The sequence below is a fragment of the Mytilus californianus genome, unplaced genomic scaffold (genome assembly GCF_021869535.1).
Source record: "Mytilus californianus isolate M0D057914Y unplaced genomic scaffold, xbMytCali1.0.p SCAF_6, whole genome shotgun sequence".
Classification (NCBI taxonomy): Eukaryota; Metazoa; Mollusca; class Bivalvia; order Mytilida; family Mytilidae; genus Mytilus; species Mytilus californianus.
In genome coordinates, this window is record NW_026262712.1 from 119,653,197 (window position 1) to 119,679,221 (window position 26,025).

The following is a 26,025-nucleotide window of genomic DNA, read 5'->3' on the forward strand; positions in this document are numbered from 1 at the left end:
ACAGACACACCAACACAAAAGGAACTTATGCAGAGATTATGAGGATTGATTGGGGGCTGACGTCCAGCGGCAAATTAAATGCATAATAAGGACAAGAACATGTTAATGTAATATGAATATTAATCCTGATTTGTACTAGACCGACATGTTGAGTTGGATTTTTTACATGCTACACAGGGAAATTTCGCTCACATGAATTTCACGTGAATTTGAATTCATGTGAATTTCACGTGAGAATAACATGAATTTTTTTCATGTAAAATTCATGTTAATTTTAAAAAGGAAGTTATTCAAATAACATTTAAATTTTCAAATTTAATTGAAATCATTAAAAACACCAATTTATTTGTTTTGGTAAAGTTCACGTGAAATTCACGTGAAATTGAGTCTCAATTACCGTAAAATTCACATGAACATTTTCATGTGAGTTTCAAGTATAAGCTCGTTTGAGCTAAATTTCAAGTGAAATTTACCACGTGAATTTCACGTGAGATTCATGTGAAATTTATGCGAGCAAAATTTGCCTATGTAGTTTACAAGGAAACAGTCCGCAGGAAGACATGTCACTACCCGACCACTCTTTGTACTTAACTACTCTTCAATGCTGCGTGCTTAGCGGAGAAGCAGCAAATACCAATGTCAAAGTCGTTTGTTTGATCCGGTCGGAGTTCGAACCCACGACCCCCGTACTCGAGGCGATCACAAGACCACCGGGGCGATTTTACTAATGCAGAGAATTTGGAGATATTTTTTACTTATGATGATTTTCTCTGCTTTTCATGTGCATTTTGTTTGACGTTGAACATGCACTGAATAAAAATTCTGTATATTATCCCTTTAAGACCTTTTATGATTGTTGTAACATGTTTTAGACCTGAATTTGATTCTAATACTTGGCACTGGACAACTATCAGGTTTCTTCAATGTACTAGCCTTGTAAAGCAGAAATGATTGCACCGTAAAAAACCAAAATTCTACTACTATCAAATCAACATATAACTGTACTGTAATCTAAAATTGAGAATGGAAACGGAGAATGTGTGAAAGAGACAAAAACTCGACCAAAGATCAGAAAACAGCTCAAAGACACCAATGGGTTTTAAACACAGCAAGAAAATTCCGCACCCGGAAGCGTGCTTTGCTGTGTAAAGAGATGTTTAATCTGACTACTGTTCTGTATGAAACCAGTGTAAAGACGATTATTGAGCTGTCTATTGTTTTGTATGAAACCACTATAGAGACATTTATTGAGCTGTCTACTGTTCTGTATGAAACCAGTACACAGACGTCTATTGAGCTGTCTATTGTTCTGTATAAAACCACTACACAGACGTTTATTGACCTGTCTATTGGTCTGTATGAAACTAGTATAGAGACGTTTATCGGGCTATCTATTGTTCTGTATGAAATCAGTATAGAGACGTTTAGTGAGTTGTCTATTGTTTTGTATGAAACCAGTATAGAGACGTTAATCGAGCTGTTTATTGTTCTTTATGAAACCACTATAGAGACGTTTATCGAGCTGTTAATTTTTCTTTATAAAACCAGTATAGAGACGTTTATTGAGCTGTCTATTGTTCTGTATGAAACCACTATAGAGACGTTTATCGAGCTGTTTATTGTTCTTTATGAAACCACTATAGAGACGTTTATCGAGCTGTTTATTTTTCTTTATGAAACCAGTATAGAGACGTTAATTCAGCTGTCTATTGTTCTGTATGAAACTAGTATAGAGACGTTTATTGAGCTGTGCATTGTCCTGTATGAAACCACTATAGAGACGTTTATTGAGCTGTCTATTGTTCTGTATGCAATTACTATAGAGACGTTTATTGAACTGTCTATTGTTCTGCATGAAACCAGTATAGAGACGTTTATTGAGCTGTCTATTGTTCTGTATAAAACCAGTACAGAGACTTTTATTGAGCTGTCTATTGTTCTGTATAAAACTAGTATAGAGACGTTTATTGAGCTGTCTTTTGTTCTGTATGAAACCAGTATAGAGACGTTTATTGAGCTGTCTATTGTTCTGTATGAAACCAGTACAGAGACGTTTATTGAGCTGTTTATTGTTCTGTATGAAACTACTATAGAGACGTTTATTGAGCTGTCTATTGTTCTGTATGAAACCACTATAGAGACGTTTATTGAGCTGTCTATTGTTCTGTATGAAACTACTATAGAGACGTTTATTGAGCTGTCTATTGTTCTGTATGAAACTACTATAGAGACGTTTATTGAGCTGTCTTTTGATCTGTATGAAACAAGTATAGAGACGTTTATTGAGCTGTCGTTTGTTCTGTATGAAACCAGTATATATAGAGACCTTTATTGAGCTGTCTATTGTTCTGTTTGAAACCAGAATAGAGACGTTTATTGAGTTGTCTATTGTTCTGTATGAAACTAGTATAGAGACGTTTATTGAGCTGTCTATTGTTCTGTATGAAACTACTATAGAGACGTTTATTGAGCTGTCTATTGTTCTGTATGAAACCAGTATAGAGACGTTTATTGAGCTGTCTATTGTTCTGCATGAAACCAGTACAGAGACGTTTATTGAGCTTTTTATTGTTCTGTATGAAACTACTATAGAGACGTTTATTGAGCTGTCTATAGTTCTGTATGAAACCACTATAGAGACGTTTATTGAGCTGTCTATTGTTCTGTATGAAACTACTATAGAGACGTTTATTGAACTGTCTATTGTTCTGTATGAAACTAGCATAGAGACGTTTATTGATCTGTCTATTGTTCTGTATGAAATTACTATAGAGACGTTTATTGAGCTGTCTATTGTTCTGTATGAAACCAGTACAGAGACGTTTATTGAGCTGTCTATTGTTCTGTATGAAACTACTATAGAGACGTTTATTGAGCTGTCTATTGTTCTGTATGAGACCAGTACGGAGACGTTTATTGAGCTGTCTATTGTTCTGTATGAAACTACTATAGAGACGTTTATTGAGCTGTCTAAAGTTCTGTATGACACCAGTACGGAGACGTTTATTGATCTGTCTATTGTTCTGTATGAAACTACTATAGAGACGTTTATTGAGCTGTCTATTGTTCTGTATGAAACCAGTACAGAGACGTTTATTGAACTGTCTATTGTTCTGTATGAAACTAGTACAGAGACGTTTATTGAGCTGTCTATTGTTCTGTATGAAACCAGTACAGAGACGTTTATTGAGCTGTCTGTTGTTATGTATGAAACTACTATAGAGACGTTTATTGAGCTGTCTATTGTTATGTATGAAACCAGTACAGAGACGTTAATTGAACTGTCTATTGTTCTGTATGGAACTAGTACAGAGACGTTTATTGAGCTGTCTATTGTCCTGAATGAAACAACTATAGAGACGTTTATTGAGCTATCTATTGTTCTGTATAAAACCAGTATAGGGACGTTTATTGAGCTATCTACTGTTCTGTATGGAATCACTATAGAGACGTTTATACAGCTGTGCATTGTTCTTTATGAAACCACTATAGAGACGTTTATTGAGCTTCTATTGTTCTGTATGTAATCACTATAGACACGTCTATTGAGCTGTCTATTACATTACATCACACTCTGATTCCTTTATTACTGTAGTGATGTAACTATATTTCTACCTTTACATTACATCATACTCTGATGCCTCTATTACTGTAGTGATATAACTATATTTCTACTTTTACTTTACATCACACTCTGATTCCTCCATTACTGTAGTGATATAACTATATTTCTACTTTTACTTTACATCATACTCTGATTCCTCCATTACTGTAGTGATGTAACTATATTTCTACCTTTACTTTACATCATACTCTGATTCCTCTATTACTGTAGTGATGTAACTATATTTCTACCTTTACTTTACATCACACTCTGATTCCTCCATTACTGTAGTGATGTAACTATATTTCTACCTTTACTTTACAGCACACTCTGATTCCTCCATTACTGTAGTGATGTAACTATATTTCTACCTTTACTTTACATCATACTCTGATTCCTCCATTACTGTAGTGATGTAACTATATTTCTACCTTTACATTACATCACACTCTGATTCCTCCATTACTGTAGTGATGTAACTACATTTCTACCTTTACTTTACATCACACTCTGATTCCTCTATTACTGTAGTGATGTAACTATATTTCTACCTTTACTTTACATCACACTCTGATTCCTCCATTACTGTAGTGATGTAACTATATTTCTACCTTTACTTTACATCACACTCTGATTCCTCTATTACTGTAGTGATGTAACTATATTTCTACCTTTACTTTACATCACACTCTGATTCCTCCATTACTGTAGTGATGTAACTATATTTCTACCTTTACTTTACATCACACTCTGATTCCTCCATTACTGTAGTGATGTAACTATATTTCTACCTTTACTTTACATCACACTCTGATTCCTTAATTACTGTAGTGATGTAACTATATTTCTACCTTTACTTTACATCACACTCTGATTCCTCCATTACTGTAGTGATGTAACTATAGTTCTACCATTACATTACATCATACTCTGATTCCTCCATTACTGTAGTGATGTAACTATAGTTCTACCATTACATTACATCATACTCTGATTCCTCCATTACTGTAGTGATGTAACTATATTTCTACCTTTACTTTACATCATACTCTGGTTCCTCCATTACTGTAGTGATGTAACTATATTTCTACCTTTACTTTACATCATACTCTGATTCCTCCATTACTGTAGTGATGTAACTATAGTTCTACCTTTACATTACATCATACTCTGATTCCTCTATTACTGTAGTGATGTAACTATATTTCTACCTTTACATTACATCATACTCTGATTCCTCCATTACTGTAGTGATGTAACTATAGTTCTACCTTTACATTACATCATACTCTGGTTCCTCTATTACTGTAGTGATGTAACTATATTTCTACCTTTACTTTACATCATACTCTGATTCCTCCATTACTGTAGTGATGTAACTATATTTCTACCTTTACTTTACATCATACTCTGATTCCTCCATTACTGTAGTGATGTAACTATATTTCTACCTTTACTTTACATCATACTCTGATTCCTCCATTACTGTAGTGATGTAACTATATTTCTACCTTTACTTTACATCATACTCTGATTCCTCCATTACTGTAGTGATGTAACTATAGTTCTACCATTACATTACATCATACTCTGTTTCCTCCGTTACTGTAGTGATGTAACTATAGTTCTACCTTTACATTACATCATACTCTGTTTCCTCCATTACTGTAGTGATGTAACTATAGTTCTACCTTTACATTACATCATACTCTGATTCCTCCATTACTGTAGTGATGTAACTATATTTCTACCTTTACATTACATCACACTCTGATTCCTCCATTACTGTAGTGATGTAACTATATTTCTACCTTTACATTACATCATACTCTGATTCCTCCATTACTGTAGTGATGTAACTATAGTTCTACCTTTACATTACATCATACTCTGGTTCCTCTATTACTGTAGTGATGTAACTATATTTCTACCTTTACTTTACATCATACTCTGATTCCTCCATTACTGTAGTGATGTAACTATATTTCTACCTTTACTTTACATCATACTCTGATTCCTCCATTACTGTAGTGATGTAACTATATTTCTACCTTTACTTTACAACACACTCTGATTCCTCCATTACTGTAGTGATGTAACTATATTTCTACCTTTACTTTACATCATACTCTGATTCCTCTATTACTGTAGTGATGTAACTATATTTCTACCTTTACATTACATCATACTCTGATTCCTCCGTTACTGTAGTGATGTAACTATATTTCTACCTTTACTTTACATCATACTCTGATTCCTCCATTACTGTAGTGAGGTAACTATTGTTCTACCTTTACTTTACATAATACTCTGATTCCTCCATTACTGTACTGATGTAACTATAGTTCTACCTTTACTTTACATCATACTCTGATTCCTCCATTACTGTAGTGATGTAACTATATTTCTACCTTTACTTTACATCATACTCTGATTCCTCCATTACTGTAGTGATGTAACTATAGTTCTACCTTTACATTACATCATACTCTGATTCCTCCATTACTGTAGTGATGTAACTATAGTTCTACCTTTACATTACATCATTCTCTGATTCCTCCATTACTGTAGTGATGTAACTATAGTTCTACCTTTACATTACATCATACTCTGATTCCTCCATTACTGTAGTGATGTAACTATTGTTCTACCTTTACTTTACATAATACTCTGATTCCTCCATTACTGTAGTGATGTAACTATATTTTTACCTTTACATTACATCATACTCTGATTCCTCCATTACTGTAGTGATGTAACTATATTTCTACCTTTACATTACATCATACTCTGATTCCTCCATTACTGTAGTGATGTAACTATATTTCTACCTTTACATTACATCATACTCTGATTCCTCCATTACTGTAGTGATGTAACTATATTTCTACTTTTACTTTACATAATACTCTGATTCCTCCATTACTGTAGTGATGTAACTACAGTTCTACCTTTACTTTACATCATACTCTGATTCCTCCATTACTGTAGTGATGTAACTATAGTTCTACCTTTACATTACATCATCATTCTCTGATTCCTCCATTACTGTAGTGATGTAACTATATTTCTACTTTTACTTTACATAATACTCTGATTCCTCCATTACTGTAGTGATGTAACTATATTTCTACCTTTACTTTACATCATACTCTGATTCCTCCATTACTGTAGTGATGTAACTATAGTTCTACCTTTACATTACATCATACTCTGATTCCTCTATTACTGTAGTGATGTAACTATAGTTCTACCTTTACTTTACATCATTCTCTGATTCCTCCATTACTGTAGTGATGTAACTATATTTCTACTTTTACTTTACATCGTACTTTGATTCCTCCATTACTGTAGTGATGTAACTATAGTTCTACCTTTACTTTACATCATACTCTGATTCCTCCATTACTGTAGTGATGTAACTATAGTTCTACCATTACTTTACATCATACTCTGATTCCTCCATTACTGTAGTGATGTAACTATATTTCTACCATTACATTACATCATACTCTGATTCCTCCATTACTGTAGTGATGTAACTATATTTCTACCTTTACTTTACATCATACTCTGGTTCCTCCATTACTGTAGTGATGTAACTATATTTCTACCTTTACTTTACATCATACTCTGATTCCTCCATTACTGTAGTGATGTAACTATAGTTCTACCTTTACATTACATCATACTCTGATTCCTCCATTACTGTAGTGATGTAACTATATTTCTACCTTTACATTACATCATACTCTGATTCCTCCATTACTGTAGTGATGTAACTATAGTTCTACCTTTACATTACATCATACTCTGGTTCCTCTATTACTGTAGTGATGTAACTATATTTCTACCTTTACTTTACATCATACTCTGATTCCTCCATTACTGTAGTGATGTAACTATATTTCTACCTTTACTTTACATCATACTCTGATTCCTCCATTACTGTAGTGATGTAACTATATTTCTACCTTTACTTTACATCATACTCTGATTCCTCCATTACTGTAGTGATGTAACTATATTTCTACCTTTACTTTACATCATACTCTGATTCCTCCATTACTGTAGTGATGTAACTATAGTTCTACCATTCCATTACATCATACTCTGTTTCCTCCATTACTGTAGTGATGTAACTATAGTTCTACCTTTACATTACATCATACTCTGTTTCCTCCATTACTGTAGTGATGTAACTATAGTTCTACCTTTACATTACATCATACTCTGATTCCTCCATTACTGTAGTGATGTAACTATATTTCTACCTTTACATTACATCACACTCTGATTCCTCCATTACTGTAGTGATGTAACTATATTTCTACCTTTACATTACATCATACTCTGATTCCTCCATTACTGTAGTGATGTAACTATAGTTCTACCTTTACATTACATCATACTCTGGTTCCTCTATTACTGTAGTGATGTAACTATATTTCTACCTTTACTTTACATCATACTCTGATTCCTCCATTACTGTAGTGATGTAACTATATTTCTACCTTTACTTTACATCATACTCTGATTCCTCCATTACTGTAGTGATGTAACTATATTTCTACCTTTACTTTACAACACACTCTGATTCCTCCATTACTGTAGTGATGTAACTATATTTCTACCTTTACTTTACATCATACTCTGATTCCTCTATTACTGTAGTGATGTAACTATATTTCTACCTTTACATTACATCATACTCTGATTCCTCCGTTACTGTAGTGATGTAACTATATTTCTACCTTTACTTTACATCATACTCTGATTCCTCCATTACTGTAGTGATGTAACTATTGTTCTACCTTTACTTTACATAATACTCTGATTCCTCCATTACTGTACTGATGTAACTATAGTTCTACCTTTACTTTACATCATACTCTGATTCCTCCATTACTGTAGTGATGTAACTATATTTCTACCTTTACTTTACATCATACTCTGATTCCTCCATTACTGTAGTGATGTAACTATAGTTCTACCTTTACATTACATCATACTCTGATTCCTCCATTACTGTAGTGATGTAACTATAGTTCTACCTTTACATTACATCATTCTCTGATTCCTCCATTACTGTAGTGATGTAACTATAGTTCTACCTTTACATTACATCATACTCTGATTCCTCCATTACTGTAGTGATGTAACTATTGTTCTACCTTTACTTTACATAATACTCTGATTCCTCTATTACTGTAGTGATGTAACTATATTTCTACCTTTACTTTACATCACACTCTGATTCCTCCATTACTGTAGTGATGTAACTATATTTCTACCTTTACTTTACATCACACTCTGATTCCTCTATTACTGTAGTGATGTAACTATATTTCTACCTTTACTTTACATCACACTCTGATTCCTTAATTACTGTAGTGATGTAACTATATTTCTACCTTTACTTTACATCACACTCTGATTCCTCCATTACTGTAGTGATGTAACTATAGTTCTACCATTACATTACATCATACTCTGATTCCTCCATTACTGTAGTGATGTAACTATATTTCTACCTTTACTTTACATCATACTCTGGTTCCTCCATTACTGTAGTGATGTAACTATATTTCTACCTTTACTTTACATCATACTCTGATTCCTCCATTACTGTAGTGATGTAACTATAGTTCTACCTTTACATTACATCATACTCTGATTCCTCTATTACTGTAGTGATGTAACTATATTTCTACCTTTACATTACATCATACTCTGATTCCTCCATTACTGTAGTGATGTAACTATAGTTCTACCTTTACATTACATCATACTCTGGTTCCTCTATTACTGTAGTGATGTAACTATATTTCTACCTTTACTTTACATCATACTCTGATTCCTCCATTACTGTAGTGATGTAACTATATTTCTACCTTTACTTTACATCATACTCTGATTCCTCCATTACTGTAGTGATGTAACTATATTTCTACCTTTACTTTACATCATACTCTGATTCCTCCATTACTGTAGTGATGTAACTATATTTCTACCTTTACTTTACATCATACTCTGATTCCTCCATTACTGTAGTGATGTAACTATAGTTCTACCATTACATTACATCATACTCTGTTTCCTCCATTACTGTAGTGATGTAACTATAGTTCTACCTTTACATTACATCATACTCTGTTTCCTCCATTACTGTAGTGATGTAACTATAGTTCTACCTTTACATTACATCATACTCTGATTCCTCCATTACTGTAGTGATGTAACTATATTTCTACCTTTACATTACATCACACTCTGATTCCTCCATTACTGTAGTGATGTAACTATATTTCTACCTTTACATTACATCATACTCTGATTCCTCCATTACTGTAGTGATGTAACTATAGTTCTACCTTTACATTACATCATACTCTGGTTCCTCTATTACTGTAGTGATGTAACTATATTTCTACCTTTACTTTACATCATACTCTGATTCCTCCATTACTGTAGTGATGTAACTATATTTCTACCTTTACTTTACATCATACTCTGATTCCTCCATTACTGTAGTGATGTAACTATATTTCTACCTTTACTTTACAACACACTCTGATTCCTCCATTACTGTAGTGATGTAACTATATTTCTACCTTTACTTTACATCATACTCTGATTCCTCTATTACTGTAGTGATGTAACTATATTTCTACCTTTACATTACATCATACTCTGATTCCTCCGTTACTGTAGTGATGTAACTATATTTCTACCTTTACTTTACATCATACTCTGATTCCTCCATTACTGTAGTGAGGTAACTATTGTTCTACCTTTACTTTACATAATACTCTGATTCCTCCATTACTGTACTGATGTAACTATAGTTCTACCTTTACTTTACATCATACTCTGATTCCTCCATTACTGTAGTGATGTAACTATATTTCTACCTTTACTTTACATCATACTCTGATTCCTCCATTACTGTAGTGATGTAACTATAGTTCTACCTTTACATTACATCATACTCTGATTCCTCCATTACTGTAGTGATGTAACTATAGTTCTACCTTTACATTACATCATTCTCTGATTCCTCCATTACTGTTGTGATGTAACTATAGTTCTACCTTTACATTACATCATACTCTGATTCCTCCATTACTGTAGTGATGTAACTATTGTTCTACCTTTACTTTACATAATACTCTGATTCCTCCATTACTGTAGTGATGTAACTATATTTTTACCTTTACATTACATCATACTCTGATTCCTCCATTACTGTAGTGATGTAACTATATTTCTACCTTTACATTACATCATACTCTGATTCCTCCATTACTGTAGTGATGTAACTATATTTCTACCTTTACATTACATCATACTCTGATTCCTCCATTACTGTAGTGATGTAACTATATTTCTACCTTTACATTACATCATACTCTGATTCCTCCATTACTGTAGTGATGTAACTATATTTCTACTTTTACTTTACATAATACTCTGATTCCTCCATTACTGTAGTGATGTAACTATAATTCTACCTTTACATTACATCATCATTCTCTGATTCCTCCATTACTGTAGTGATGTAACTATATTTCTACTTTTACTTTACATAATACTCTGATTCCTCCATTACTGTAGTGATGTAACTATATTTCTACCTTTACTTTACATCATACTCTGATTCCTCCATTACTGTAGTGATGTAACTATAGTTCTACCTTTACATTACATCATACTCTTATTCCTCTATTACTGTAGTGATGTAACTATAGTTCTACCTTTACTTTACATCATTCTCTGATTCCTCCATTACTGTAGTGATGTAACTATATTTCTACTTTTACTTTACATCGTACTTTGATTCCTCCATTACTGTAGTGATGTAACTATAGTTCTACCTTTACTTTACATCATACTCTGATTCCTCCATTACTGTAGTGATGTAACTATAGTTCTACCTTTACTTTACATCATACTCTGATTCCTCTATTACTGTAGTGATGTAACTATATTTCTACCTTTACATTACATCATACTCTGATTCCTCCGTTACTGTAGTGATGTAACTATATTTCTACCTTTACTTTACATCATACTCTGATTCCTCCATTACTGTAGTGATGTAACTATTGTTCTACCTTTACTTTACATAATACTCTGATTCCTCCATTACTGTACTGATGTAACTATAGTTCTACCTTTACTTTACATCATACTCTGATTCCTCCATTACTGTAGTGATGTAACTATATTTCTACCTTTACTTTACATCATACTCTGATTCCTCCATTACTGTAGTGATGTAACTATAGTTCTACCTTTACATTACATCATACTCTGATTCCTCCATTACTGTAGTGATGTAACTATAGTTCTACCTTTACATTACATCATTCTCTGATTCCTCCATTACTGTAGTGATGTAACTATAGTTCTACCTTTACATTACATCATACTCTGATTCCTCCATTACTGTAGTGATGTAACTATTGTTCTACCTTTACTTTACATAATACTCTGATTCCTCTATTACTGTAGTGATGTAACTATATTTCTACCTTTACTTTACATCACACTCTGATTCCTCCATTACTGTAGTGATGTAACTATATTTCTACCTTTACTTTACATCACACTCTGATTCCTCTATTACTGTAGTGATGTAACTATATTTCTACCTTTACTTTACATCACACTCTGATTCCTTAATTACTGTAGTGATGTAACTATATTTCTACCTTTACTTTACATCACACTCTGATTCCTCCATTACTGTAGTGATGTAACTATAGTTCTACCATTACATTACATCATACTCTGATTCCTCCATTACTGTAGTGATGTAACTATATTTCTACCTTTACTTTACATCATACTCTGATTCCTCCATTACTGTAGTGATGTAACTATAGTTCTACCTTTACATTACATCATACTCTGATTCCTCTATTACTGTAGTGATGTAACTATATTTCTACCTTTACATTACATCATACTCTGATTCCTCCATTACTGTAGTGATGTAACTATAGTTCTACCTTTACATTACATCATACTCTGGTTCCTCTATTACTGTAGTGATGTAACTATATTTCTACCTTTACTTTACATCATACTCTGATTCCTCCATTACTGTAGTGATGTAACTATATTTCTACCTTTACTTTACATCATACTCTGATTCCTCCATTACTGTAGTGATGTAACTATATTTCTACCTTTACTTTACATCATACTCTGATTCCTCCATTACTGTAGTGATGTAACTATATTTCTACCTTTACTTTACATCATACTCTGATTCCTCCATTACTGTAGTGATGTAACTATAGTTCTACCATTACATTACAGCATACTCTGTTTCCTCCATTACTGTAGTGATGTAACTATAGTTCTACCTTTACATTACATCATACTCTGTTTCCTCCATTACTGTAGTGATGTAACTATAGTTCTACCTTTACATTACATCATACTCTGATTCCTCCATTACTGTAGTGATGTAACTATATTTCTACCTTTACATTACATCACACTCTGATTCCTCCATTACTGTAGTGATGTAACTATATTTCTACCTTTACATTACATCATACTCTGATTCCTCCATTACTGTAGTGATGTAACTATAGTTCTACCTTTACATTACATCATACTCTGGTTCCTCTATTACTGTAGTGATGTAACTATATTTGTACCTTTACTTTACATCATACTCTGATTCCTCCATTACTGTAGTGATGTAACTATATTTCTACCTTTACTTTACATCATACTCTGATTCCTCCATTACTGTAGTGATGTAACTATATTTCTACCTTTACTTTACAACACACTCTGATTCCTCCATTACTGTAGTGATGTAACTATATTTCTACCTTTACTTTACATCATACTCTGATTCCTCTATTACTGTAGTGATGTAACTATATTTCTACCTTTACATTACATCATACTCTGATTCCTCCGTTACTGTAGTGATGTAACTATATTTCTACCTTTACTTTACATCATACTCTGATTCCTCCATTACTGTAGTGAGGTAACTATTGTTCTACCTTTACTTTACATAATACTCTGATTCCTCCATTACTGTACTGATGTAACTATAGTTCTACCTTTACTTTACATCATACTCTGATTCCTCCATTACTGTACTGATGTAACTATAGTTCTACCTTTACTTTACATCATACTCTGATTCCTCCATTACTGTAGTGATGTAACTATATTTCTACCTTTACTTTACATCATACTCTGATTCCTCCATTACTGTAGTGATGTAACTATAGTTCTACCTTTACATTACATCATACTCTGTTTCCTCCATTACTGTAGTGATGTAACTATAGTTCTACCTTTACATTACATCATACTCTGATTCCTCCATTACTGTAGTGATGTAACTATATTTCTACCTTTACATTACATCACACTCTGATTCCTCCATTACTGTAGTGATGTAACTATATTTCTACCTTTACATTACATCATACTCTGATTCCTCCATTACTGTAGTGATGTAACTATAGTTCTACCTTTACATTACATCATACTCTGGTTCCTCTATTACTGTAGTGATGTAACTATATTTCTACCTTTACTTTACAACACACTCTGATTCCTCCATTACTGTAGTGATGTAACTATATTTCTACCTTTACTTTACATCATACTCTGATTCCTCTATTACTGTAGTGATGTAACTATATTTCTACCTTTACATTACATCATACTCTGATTCCTCCGTTACTGTAGTGATGTAACTATATTTCTACCTTTACTTTACATCATACTCTGATTCCTCCATTACTGTAGTGAGGTAACTATTGTTCTACCTTTACTTTACATAATACTCTGATTCCTCCATTACTGTACTGATGTAACTATAGTTCTACCTTTACTTTACATCATACTCTGATTCCTCCATTACTGTAGTGATGTAACTATATTTCTACCTTTACTTTACATCATACTCTGATTCCTCCATTACTGTAGTGATGTAACTATAGTTCTACCTTTACATTACATCATACTCTGATTCCTCCATTACTGTAGTGATGTTACTATAGTTCTACCTTTACATTACATCATTCTCTGATTCCTCCATTACTGTAGTGATGTAACTATAGTTCTACCTTTACATTACATCATACTCTGATTCCTCCATTACTGTAGTGATGTAACTATTGTTCTACCTTTACTTTACATAATACTCTGATTCCTCCATTACTGTAGTGATGTAACTATATTTTTACCTTTACATTACATCATACTCTGATTCCTCCATTACTGTAGTGATGTAACTATATTTCTACCTTTACATTACATCATACTCTGATTCCTCCATTACTGTAGTGATGTAACTATATTTCTACCTTTACATTACATCATACTCTGATTCCTCCATTACTGTAGTGATGTAACTATATTTCTACTTTTACTTTACATAATACTCTGATTCCTCCATTACTGTAGTGATGTAACTACAGTTCTACCTTTACTTTACATCATACTCTGATTCCTCCATTACTGTAGTGATGTAACTATAGTTCTACCTTTACATTACATCATCATTCTCTGATTCCTCCATTACTGTAGTGATGTAACTATATTTCTACCTTTACTTTACATCATACTCTGATTCCTCCATTACTGTAGTGATGTAACTATAGTTCTACCTTTACATTACATCATACTCTGATTCCTCTATTACTGTAGTGATGTAACTATAGTTCTACCTTTACTTTACATCATTCTCTGATTCCTCCATTACTGTAGTGATGTAACTATATTTCTACTTTTACTTTACATCGTACTTTGATTCCTCCATTACTGTAGTGATGTAACTATAGTTCTACCTTTACTTTACATCATACTCTGATTCCTCCATTACTGTAGTGATGTAACTATAGTTCTACCATTACTTTACATCATACTCTGATTCCTCCATTACTGTAGTGATGTAACTATATTTCTACCATTACATTACATCATACTCTGATTCCTCCATTACTGTAGTGATGTAACTATATTTCTACCTTTACTTTACATCATACTCTGGTTCCTCCATTACTGTAGTGATGTAACTATATTTCTACCTTTACTTTACATCATACTCTGATTCCTCCATTACTGTAGTGATGTAACTATATTTCTACCTTTACATTACATCATACTCTGATTCCTCCATTACTGTAGTGATGTAACTATATTTCTACCTTTACTTTACATCATACTCTGATTCCTCCATTACTGTAGTGATGTAACTATATTTCTACCTTTACTTTACATCATACTCTGATTCCTCCATTACTGTAGTGATGTAACTATATTTCTACCTTTACTTTACATCATACTCTGATTCCTCCATTACTGTAGTGATGTAACTATATTTCTACCTTTACTTTACATCATACTCTGATTCCTCCATTACTGTAGTGATGTAACTATAGTTCTACCATTCCATTACATCATACTCTGTTTCCTCCATTACTGTAGTGATGTAACTATAGTTCTACCTTTACATTACATCATACTCTGTTTCCTCCATTACTGTAGTGATGTAACTATAGTTCTACCTTTACATTACATCATACTCTGATTCCTCCATTACTGTAGTGATGTAACTATATTTCTACCTTTACATTACATCACACTCTGATTCCTCCATTACTGTAGTGATGTAACTATATTTCTACCTTTACATTACATCATACTCTGATTCCTCCATTACTGTAGTGATGTAACTATAGTTCTACCTTTACATTACATCATACTCTGGTTCCTCTATTACTGTAGTGATGTAACTATATTTCTACCTTTACTTTACATCATACTCTGATTCCTCCATTACTGTAGTGATGTAACTATATTTCTACCTTTACTTTACATCATACTCTGATTCCTCCATTACTGTAGTGATGTAACTATATTTCTACCTTTACTTTACAACACACTCTGATTCCTCCATTACTGTAGTGATGTAACTATATTTCTACCTTTACTTTACATCATACTCTGATTCCTCTATTACTGTAGTGATGTAACTATATTTCTACCTTTACATTACATCATACTCTGATTCCTCCGTTACTGTAGTGATGTAACTATATTTCTACCTTCACTTTACATCATACTCTGATTCCTCCATTACTGTAGTGATGTAACTATTGTTCTACCTTTACATTACATAATACTCTGATTCCTCCATTACTGTACTGATGTAACTATAGTTCTACCTTTACTTTACATCATACTCTGATTCCTCCATTACTGTAGTGATGTAACTATAGTTCTACCTTTACTTTACATCATACTCTGATTCCTCCGTTACTGTAGTGATGTAACTATATTTCTACCTTCACTTTACATCATACTCTGATTCCTCCATTACTGTAGTGATGTAACTATAGTTCTACCTTTACATTACATCATACTCTGATTCCTCCATTACTGTAGTGATGTAACTATATTTCTACCTTTACTTTACATCATACTCTGATTCCTCCATTACTGTAGTGATGTAACTATAGTTCTACCTTTACATTACATCATACTCTGATTCCTCCATTACTGTAGTGATGTAACTATAGTTCTACCTTTACATTACATCATTCTCTGATTCCTCCATTACTGTAGTGATGTAACTATAGTTCTACCTTTACATTACATCATACTCTGATTCCTCCATTACTGTAGTGATGTAACTATTGTTCTACCTTTACTTTACATAATACTCTGATTCCTCCATTACTGTAGTGATGTAACTATATTTTTACCTTTACATTACATCATACTCTGATTCCTCCATTACTGTTGTGATGTAACTATATTTCTACCTTTACATTACATCATACTCTGATTCCTCCATTACTGTAGTGATGTAACTATATTTCTACCTTTACATTACATCATACTCTGATTCCTCCATTACTGTAGTGATGTAACTATATTTCTACTTTTACTTTACATAATACTCTGATTCCTCCATTACTGTAGTGATGTAACTACAGTTCTACCTTTACTTTACATCATACTCTGATTCCTCCATTACTGTAGTGATGTAACTATAGTTCTACCTTTACATTACATCATACTCTGATTCCTCTATTACTGTAGTGATGTAACTATAGTTCTACCTTTACATTACATCATCATTCTCTGATTCCTCCATTACTGTAGTGATGTAACTATATTTCTACTTTTACTTTACATAATACTCTGATTCCTCCATTACTGTAGTGATGTAACTATATTTCTACCTTTACTTTACATCATACTCTGATTCCTCCATTACTGTAGTGATGTAACTATAGTTCTACCTTTACATTACATCATCATTCTCTGATTCCTCCATTACTGTAGTGATGTAACTATATTTCTACTTTTACTTTACATCGTACTTTGATTCCTCCATTACTGTAGTGATGTAACTATATTTCTACCTTTACATTACATCATACTCTGATTCCTCCATTACTGTAGTGATGTAACTATAGTTCTACCTTTACTTTGCATCATACTCTGATTCCTCTATTACTGTAGTGATGTAACTATATTTCTACCTTTACTTTACATCATACTCTGATTCCTCCATTACTGTAGTGATGTAACTATAGTTCTACCTTTACTTTACATCATACTCTGATTCCTCCATTACTGTAGTGATGTAACTATATTTCTACCTTTACTTTACATCATACTCTGGTTCCTCCATTACTGTAGTGATGTAACTATAGTTCTACCATTACATTACATCATACTCTGATTCCTCCATTACTGTAGTGATGTAACTATATTTCTACCATTACATTACATCATACTCTGATTCCTCCGTTACTGTAGTGATGTAACTATAGTTCTACCTTTACATTACATCATACTCTGATTCCTCTATGACTGTAGTGATGTAACTATATTTCTACCTTTACATTACATCACACTCTGATTCCTCCATTACTGTAGTGATGTAACTATAGTTCTACCTTTACTTTACATCATACTCTGATTCCTCCATTACTGTAGTGATGTAACTATAGTTCTACCTTTACTTTACATCATACTCTGATTCCTCCATTACTGTAGTGATGTAACTATAGTTCTACCATTCCATTACATCATACTCTGATTCCTCCATTACTGTAGTGATGTAACTACAGTTCTACCTTTACTTTACATCATACTCTGATTCCTCCATTACTGTAGTGATGTAACTATAGTTCTACCATTACTTTACATCATACTCTGATTCCTCCATTACTGTAGTGATGTTACTATATTTCTACCTTTACATTACATCATACTCTGATTCCTCCATTACTGTAGTGATGTAACTATATTTCTACCTTTACATTACATCATACTCTGATTCCTCCATTACTGTAGTGATGTAACTATAGTTCTACCTTTACTTTACATCATACTCTGATTCCTCCATTACTGTAGTGATGTAACTATAGTTCTACCATTACTTTACATCATACTCTGATTCCTCCATTACTGTAGTGATGTAACTATATTTCTACCATTACATTACATCATACTCTGATTCCTCCATTACTGTAGTGATGTAACTATAGTTCTACCTTTACATTACATCATACTCTGATTCCTCCATTACTGTAGTGATGTAACTATAGTTCTACCTTTACATTACATCATACTCTGATTCCTCCATTACTGTAGTGATGTAACTATAGTTCTACCTTTACATTACATAATACTCTGATTCCTCCATTACTGTAGTGATGTAACTATATTTCTACCTTTACTTTACATCATACTCTGATTCCTCCATTACTGTGTAGTGATGTAACTATATGTCTACCTTTACATTACATCACACTCTGATTCCTCTATTACTGTAGTGTTCTAACTATATTTCTACCTTTACTTTACATCACACTCTGATTCCTCCATTACTGTAGTGATGTTACTATATTTCTACCTTTACATTACATCATACTCTGATTCCTCCATTACTGTGTAGTGATGTAACTATAGTTCTACCTTTACATTACATCATACTCTGATTCCGCCATTACTGTAGTGATGTAACTATAATTCTACCTTTACATTACATCACAATCTGATTCCTCCATTACTGTAGTGATGTAACTATATTTCTACCTTTACATTACATCATCATTCTCTGATTCCTCCATTACTGTAGTGATGTAACTATATTTCTACCTTTACATTACATCACACTCTGATTCCTCCATTACTGTAGTGATGTAACTATATTTCTACCTTTACATTACATCATACTCTGGTTCCTCCATTACTGTAGTGATGTAACTATATTTCTACCTTTACATTACATCATACTCTGATTCCTCCATTACTGTAGTGATGTAACTATATTTCTACCTTTACTTTACATCATACTCTGATTCCTCCATTACTGTAGTGATGTAACTATATTTCTACCTTTACATTACATCATACTCTGATTCCTCCATTACTGTAGTGATGTAACTATATTTCTACCTTTACTTTACATCATACTCTGATTCCTCCATTACTGTAGTGATGTAACTATATTTCTACCTTTACTTTACATCATACTCTGATTCCTCCATTACTGTAGTGATGTAACTATATTTCTACCTTTACTTTACATCATACTCTGATTCCTCCATTACTGTAGTGATGTAACTATATTTCTACCTTTACTTTACATCATACTCTGATTCCTCCATTACTGTAGTGATGTAACTATAGTTCTACCATTCCATTACATCATACTCTGTTTCCTCCATTACTGTAGTGATGTAACTATAGTTCTACCTTTACATTACATCATACTCTGTTTCCTCCATTACTGTAGTGATGTAACTATAGTTCTACCTTTACATTACATCATACTCTGATTCCTCCATTACTGTAGTGATGTAACTATATTTCTACCTTTACATTACATCACACTCTGATTCCTCCATTACTGTAGTGATGTAACTATATTTCTACCTTTACATTACATCATACTCTGATTCCTCCATTACTGTAGTGATGTAACTATAGTTCTACCTTTACATTACATCATACTCTGGTTCCTCTATTACTGTAGTGATGTAACTATATTTCTACCTTTACTTTACATCATACTCTGATTCCTCCATTACTGTAGTGATGTAACTATATTTCTACCTTTACTTTACATCATACTCTGATTCCTCCATTACTGTAGTGATGTAACTATATTTCTACCTTTACTTTACAACACACTCTGATTCCTCCATTACTGTAGTGATGTAACTATATTTCTACCTTTACTTTACATCATACTCTGATTCCTCTATTACTGTAGTGATGTAACTATATTTCTACCTTTACATTACATCATACTCTGATTCCTCCGTTACTGTAGTGATGTAACTATATTTCTACCTTCACTTTACATCATACTCTGATTCCTCCATTACTGTAGTGATGTAACTATTGTTCTACCTTTACTTTACATAATACTCTGATTCCTCCATTACTGTACTGATGTAACTATAGTTCTACCTTTACTTTACATCATACTCTGATTCCTCCATTACTGTAGTGATGTAACTATAGTTCTACCTTTACTTTACATCATACTCTGATTCCTCCGTTACTGTAGTGATGTAACTATATTTCTACCTTCACTTTACATCATACTCTGATTCCTCCATTACTGTAGTGATGTAACTATTGTTCTACCTTTACTTTACATAATACTCTGATTCCTCCATTACTGTACTGATGTAACTATAGTTCTACCTTTACTTTACATCATACTCTGATTCCTCCATTACTGTAGTGTTGTAACTATAGTTCTACCTTTACATTACATCATACTCTGATTCCTCCATTACTGTAGTGATGTAACTATAGTTCTACCTTTACATTACATCATACTCTGATTCCTCCATTACTGTAGTGATGTAACTATATTTCTACCTTTACTTTACATCATACTCTGATTCCTCCATTACTGTAGTGATGTAACTATAGTTCTACCTTTACATTACATCATACTCTGATTCCTCCATTACTGTAGTGATGTAACTATAGTTCTACCTTTACATTACATCATTCTCTGATTCCTCCATTACTGTAGTGATGTAACTATAGTTCTACCTTTACATTACATCATACTCTGATTCCTCCATTACTGTAGTGATGTAACTATTGTTCTACCTTTACTTTACATAATACTCTGATTCCTCCATTACTGTAGTGATGTAACTATATTTTTACCTTTACATTACATCATACTCTGATTCCTCCATTACTGTAGTGATGTAACTATATTTCTACCTTTACATTACATCATACTCTGATTCCTCCATTACTGTAGTGATGTAACTATATTTCTACCTTTACATTACATCATACTCTGATTCCTCCATTACTGTAGTGATGTAACTATATTTCTACTTTTACTTTACATAATACTCTGATTCCTCCATTACTGTAGTGATGTAACTACAGTTCTACCTTTACTTTACATCATACTCTGATTCCTCCATTACTGTAGTGATGTAACTATAGTTCTACCTTTACATTACATCATACTCTGATTCCTCTATTACTGTAGTGATGTAACTATAGTTCTACCTTTACATTACATCATCATTCTCTGATTCCTCCATTACTGTAGTGATGTAACTATATTTCTACTTTTACTTTACATAATACTCTGATTCCTCCATTACTGTAGTGATGTAACTATATTTCTACCTTTACTTTACATCATACTCTGATTCCTCCATTACTGTAGTGATGTAACTATAGTTCTACCTTTACATTACATCATCATTCTCTGATTCCTCCATTACTGTAGTGATGTAACTATATTTCTACTTTTACTTTACATCGTACTTTGATTCCTCCATTACTGTAGTGATGTAACTATATTTCTACCTTTACATTACATCATACTCTGATTCCTCCATTACTGTAGTGATGTAACTATAGTTCTACCTTTACTTTGCATCATACTCTGATTCCTCTATTACTGTAGTGATGTAACTATATTTCTACCTTTACTTTACATCATACTCTGATTCCTCCATTACTGTAGTGATGTAACTATAGTTCTACCTTTACTTTACATCATACTCTGATTCCTCCATTACTGTAGTGATGTAACTATATTTCTACCTTTACTTTACATCATACTCTGGTTCCTCCATTACTGTAGTGATGTAACTATAGTTCTACCATTACATTACATCATACTCTGATTCCTCCATTACTGTAGTGATGTAACTATATTTCTACCATTACATTACATCATACTCTGATTCCTCCGTTACTGTAGTGATGTAACTATAGTTCTACCTTTACATTACATCATACTCTGATTCCTCTATGACTGTAGTGATGTAACTATATTTCTACCTTTACATTACATCACACTCTGATTCCTCCATTACTGTAGTGATGTAACTATAGTTCTACCTTTACTTTACATCATACTCTGATTCCTCCATTACTGTAGTGATGTAACTATAGTTCTACCTTTACTTTACATCATACTCTGATTCCTCCATTACTGTAGTGATGTAACTATAGTTCTACCATTCCATTACATCATACTCTGATTCCTCCATTACTGTAGTGATGTAACTACAGTTCTACCTTTACTTTACATCATACTCTGATTCCTCCATTACTGTAGTGATGTAACTATAGTTCTACCATTACTTTACATCATACTCTGATTCCTCCATTACTGTAGTGATGTTACTATATTTCTACCTTTACATTACATCATACTCTGATTCCTCCATTACTGTAGTGATGTAACTATATTTCTACCTTTACATTACATCATACTCTGATTCCTCCATTACTGTAGTGATGTAACTATAGTTCTACCTTTACTTTACATCATACTCTGATTCCTCCATTACTGTAGTGATGTAACTATAGTTCTACCATTACTTTACATCATACTCTGATTCCTCCATTACTGTAGTGATGTAACTATATTTCTACCATTACATTACATCATACTCTGATTCCTCCATTACTGTAGTGATGTAACTATAGTTCTACCTTTACATTACATCATACTCTGATTCCTCCATTACTGTAGTGATGTAACTATAGTTCTACCTTTACATTACATCATACTCTGATTCCTCCATTACTGTAGTGATGTAACTATAGTTCTACCTTTACATTACATCATACTCTGATTCCTCCATTACTGTAGTGATGTAACTATATTTCTACCTTTACTTTACATCATACTCTGATTCCTCCATTACTGTGTAGTGATGTAACTATATGTCTACCTTTACATTACATCACACTCTGATTCCTCTATTACTGTAGTGTTCTAACTATATTTCTACCTTTACTTTACATCACACTCTGATTCCTCCATTACTGTAGTGATGTTACTATATTTCTACCTTTACATTACATCATACTCTGATTCCTCCATTACTGTGTAGTGATGTAACTATAGTTCTACCTTTACATTACATCATACTCTGATTCCGCCATTACTGTAGTGATGTAACTATAATTCTACCTTTACATTACATCACACTCTGATTCCTCCATTACTGTAGTGATGTAACTATATTTCTACCTTTACATTACATCATCATTCTCTGATTCCTCCATTACTGTAGTGATGTAACTATATTTCTACCTTTACATTACATCACACTCTGATTCCTCCATTACTGTAGTGATGTAACTATATTTCTACCTTTACATTACATCATACTCTGGTTCCTCCATTACTGTAGTGATGTAACTATATTTCTACCTTTACATTACATCATACTCTGATTCCTCCATTACTGTAGTGATGTAACTATAGTTCTACCTTTACTTTACATCATACTCTGATTCCTCCATTACTGTAGTGATGTAACTATAGTTATACCATTACATTACATCATACTCTGATTCCTCCATTACTGTAGTGATGTAACTATAGTTCTACCTTTACATTACATCATACTCTGATTTCTCCATTACTGTAGTGATGTAGCTATATTTCTACCTTTACTTTACATCATACTCTGATTCCTCCATTACTGTAGTGATGTAACTATATTTCTACCTTAACATTATATCATACTCTGATTCCTCCATTACTGTAGTGATGTAACTATAGTTCTACCTTTACATTACATCATACTCTGATTCCTCCATTACTGTAGTGATGTAACTATATTTCTACCTTTACATTACATCATACTCTGATTCCTCTATTACTGTAGTGATGTAACTATATTTCTACCTTTACATTACATCATACTCTGATTCCTCCATTACTGTAGTGATGAAACTATATTTCTACCTTTACTTTACATCATACTCTGATTCCTCCATTACTGTAGTGATTTTACTATATTTCTACCATTACATTACATCATACTCTGATTCCTCCATTACTGTAGTGATGTAACTATATTTCTACCTTTACTTTACATCATACTCTGATTCCTCCATTACTGTAGTGATGTAACTATATTTCTACCTTTACATTACATCATACTCTGATTCCTCCATTACTGTAGTGATGTAACTATATTTCTACCTTTACATTACATCATACTCTGATTCCTCCATTACTGTAGTGATGTAACTATAGTTCTACCTTTACATTACATCATACTCTGATTCCTCCATTACTGTAGTGATGTAACTATATTTCTACCATTACATTACATCATACTCTGATTCCTCCATTACTGTAGTGATGTAACTATATTTCTACCTTTACATTACATCATACTCTGATTCCTCCATTACTGTAGTGATGTAACTATATTTCTACCATTACTTTACATCATACTCTGATTCCTCCATTACTGTAGTGATGTAACTATATTTCTACCTTTACATTACATCATACTCTGATTCCTCCATTACTGTAGTGATGTAACTATAGTTCTACCTTTACATTACATCATACTCTGATTCCTCTATTACTGTAGTGATGTAACTATAGTTCTACCTTTACATTACATCATCATTCTCTGATTCCTCCATTACTGTAGTGATGTAACTATATTTCTACCTTTACTTTACATCACACTCTGATTCCTCCATTACTGTAGTTATGTAACTATAGTTCTACCTTTACTTTACATCATACTCTGATTCCTCCATTACTGTAGTGATGTAACTATAGTTCTACCTTTACATTACATCATACTCTGATTTCTCCATTACTGTAGTGATGTAACTATATTTCTACCTTTACTTTACATCATACTCTGATTCCTCCATTACTGTAGTGATGTAACTATATTTCTACCATTACTTTACATCATACTCTGATTCCTCCATTACTGTAGTGATGTAACTATAGTTCTACCTTTACATTACATCATACTCTGATTCCTCCATTACTGTAGTGATGTAACTATATTTCTACCTTTACATTACATCACACTCTGATTCCTCCATTACTGTAGTGATGTAACTAT